Here is a 3,832-nt window from a genome sequence, read left to right as displayed (position 1 = left end):
ATCTGACTAACCATATGCAGAGAATAAAACCAGACCCTTACCTCTCATTATATATACAACAATTAGCTCAAGATGAATTAAAGACTTAAATGTAAGACCTCAACCTACAAATTCCTAGAAGAAAACCTAGGAAATACTCTTTTAGACATTGAACTAGGCAAAGAATTTATAACTAAGACCTCAAAAGCAAATGCAACAAATAAAAAAATTGACAGGACCTAATTTAACTAAAGAGCTTCTGCATAGCGAAATAAACTATCAATGGAATAAACAGACCACCTACAGTATGGGAGAAAATATTTGCAAAATATGCATCCAACAAATGATTAATATACAGAATATATGGGGAACTGAAAAAAAAATCAGCAAGAAAAGACAAATAACCCCTCTAAAAAGTCGGCAAAGGACATAAACAGACACTTCTCAAAAGAAGATATACAAGTAGGCAATAAATAAAAGAAAAAATGCTCAACATCATTAATCATCAGAGTACAAATCAAAACCATAATAAGATACCATATCACAATAGTTAAAATGGCTGTTATTAAAAAGTAAAAAAATAACTGATGGCAAGGTTGTGGAGAAAAGGGAATGCTTATACACAGTTGGTGGGAATGCAAGTTATTTTGGCGTCTGTGAAAAGGAGTTTGGAGATTTATCATTCAGCTCAATAGCCCTATTACTGTATTGAACTACCATTCAACCCAACAATCCCATTACTGGATATATACTGAAGGGAAAATAAGTCATCCTACCAAAAAGACATCTGCACTTGTATGTTTATGACACCACTATTTATAACAACAAAGACATAGAATTAACCCAGGTGTCCTTCAACAGTTGATTGGATAAAGAAAATATGGTACATATGCACCATGGAATACTATGCAGCCATAATAATGAATGAAATCTTGTCCTCTGTAGTAACATGGATGCAACTGGAGGTCATTATCCTAGGTGAGTTACTGCAAAAACAGAAAATCAAATACCATATGTTCTCACTTATAAATGGAAGCTAAACATTGGGTTCTCATGGAGACAAAGATAGAAACAATGAACACTGGGTATTCTAAAATGGGGAAAGGGGAGAAGGAAATAAGAGTTGAAAAACTACCTATCAGGTACTTTGTTCACTACTTGGCTGATGGGATTACTAGAAGCCAAAACCTCAGCATCATGCAATATACTCATATAACAAATCTGCATATGTACCTCCTAAATCTAAAATTAAATTAAAAATAAGAAAAAGAATTGTGACAATATATACCCAAAGCATAATACTGAAAACAATCCAGTCTGTATTTTATCAGTGACTTGTACTAAACTTAAAACTGTAAACTTTTGTATGAATACAACTGATTAAGAAAATAAAATTTTAAAAAATGCTGTTGCCTTTCGTGTACCAGACTCTCATAGATGAAAGGCCTAGGTGTGATTAAAAAATGTTTTTTTTTTAAAAAGGTAAAGTTATAGCGACTGGAATGAGACACATCAATTTTGTGGCAGTGAAGGGAAAACAATGACTTTGGCATGGGAAAGAAATTACTCAGACCACAGAAAATACTGGAAAGGGAAGGATATTAATGATCTTTTTTTCTTTCAGAATCTTCCCTATAGCCTTTCTCATGAATGAGAAATAACTTGGGTGGCTTTTCCAAACTGTTGCAATTAAATTTAGCATATTGGTGAATCTTCTGTCCCCTGCTACATAGCTTTGACTACAATTTGACAATCATTCCCCTTAATATTACTAAGAAATTTATTGGAAATAACAGAGGATGGTCTGAGCTCCTGCATCTTCCATGCAAAACATCTGTCACCACCTCCAGATGTCTGTATCAACTCCACTCCTGGAGCTGCTGCTCGTTCTATGGAGCACACAAATCCCACCCAGCTGTGGTATAAGGCAAGACACCAAGGACTTACTTCCCTCACTTAGTGTCTCCAAAACCAAAGGACTCAACTCAGTTTTTGAACTGAACTGGGAACCCTAAGATCCATTATGTGGATATGAGAACAATTTGGAAGCACTATTAACATGTGCTACCCCAACTGAGGGCTCAATTATTGCAAACAACCTTTTCTTTCTAGGGTCACCACATGTGTCTCTGGGACTGAACATTTTGTGTGGATTCTGGGCATTTATTTGCTTCTCTCTTGAAAACACAGCTACTTGTTCCTCTGAGGCAGACATCTGAGACTGTCTGGAGTTTAAGGAATACTATCAGTAGATCATGTAGTTCTCAGATGATGTGGAGTTCTTTCCAATATGAAGCTACTGTTGCTTGCTCTGGGGAGCTTCCTGGATGAATCACTGAGTCATTAATTACATGGCCCCTGTTGGCAGTTATCCCTGTGATACACATCATTCATATAGGAAAGCATTGTGAGAAAGTTTTCCCTAACATTAGCTAAAGCCCTGGAAGGCATACAGTTTAGCCTCCTCTCACTGTCCAGGATTGCTATAGATGATAGAACTATCCTTACATGCCATTGTGGAGTCTACAATCAGCAAGTGGAAAGGTCAATACAGAAAGTTAAAGAGAAAGCCAGCTTGCTTTCTATTTTGGGATAAATTATGTTTCCCTAAAATCCATGTGTTGAAGTCCTAACACCTAGTACCTCAGAATGTACCTGTATTTGGAGATGAGGTCTTTAAAGAGGCGATTAAGTTAAATAAGATCAGTATGGTGCACCTTAATGCAGTATGACTGTGGTCTTTATAAATCAAGGAGATTAGGACACAAACATACACAGAAGAAAGACCATGTGAAGACAGCCATCTATAAGCTAAGGAGAAAGGTTCTCAGAAGAAACTAACCTTTTTGACATTTTGATCTTGAACTTAAGTTAAAGTGATGCTATTAGGGTGTGGCCCTGATCCTATATGACTGGTGTCCTTATAAGAAGACGAAGAAACACAAAGGCTGCATGAGCATAGAGGAAAGACTCTGTGAAAATACAGTAAGAAAACAGCCATCTGGGAGAAAAAGAGTGAGGCCTCAGAAGAAACGAAACCTGCTGACACTTTGGTGTTCAACTTTCAGCCTCCAGAACTGTGAGAAAAATATATTTCTGTTGTTGAAGCCACCTAGTATGTGGTTACTTTGTTATGGCAGCCCTAGCAGTGTAAAACACTTTCTAAGGTAGACCTGAAGCGTTTGTGGCATCTATGAAGCTATTTGAGTCCAGAACTCTAGGGGCCTGGTTGAGGTCAGTACTGCTAGTTGCTCTCATCCTGTGATAGTAATGTTAATTAAATGTTGCATGGGACAAATTGAATGGATTTAGTTTGAGGCTCTGTGAGTCAAGTTAATCAAAGTGGCTGATGGAATCGTGAAATGGTGTACTCATGAAAAAATTCACCAGAAGTCAAGATGATGTAAAAGTGAGGAGTGAATTTTGTTGGGACACAATAAGGTTGCCTCATGTTTTTTGGCATCTTGTGAGCACACAGTGACTGGCTATTCTGAATTACCTTTACAAGGATGTTTGTATAGGAATAGCCTTGGGAGATAGAAAGATTATCTCCCTTTGGAGCAAAGGGCCGGCATACTTATTGCTCATAATAAAAGATTTGAGTTCCCTAAGCTCAGAGTCTCTCTCCTGTATTGTAACCCACATTGCATGTAGATGTTATTCAGCAATCATGTGGCGGTCTGGCAAGTGGAACTCCAGGAACTATGACAAAATATGACACAATTTCTTATTGAAAAGAAAAACAGAAAATAACTGAAATCTATTTCAAATAACCCATTGATCAGCTGGGGGCCACACTCTGTTTTAATATCTGAGTGTATTAGACTGTTTTTACACTGCTGTAAAGAATACC

The sequence above is a fragment of the Mandrillus leucophaeus genome, unplaced genomic scaffold (genome assembly GCF_000951045.1).
Source record: "Mandrillus leucophaeus isolate KB7577 unplaced genomic scaffold, Mleu.le_1.0 Scaffold594, whole genome shotgun sequence".
NCBI classification, from domain to species: domain Eukaryota; kingdom Metazoa; phylum Chordata; class Mammalia; order Primates; family Cercopithecidae; genus Mandrillus; species Mandrillus leucophaeus.
The sequence above is the reverse complement of the archived record's forward strand: the minus strand, read 5'-3'. Positions refer to the sequence as shown.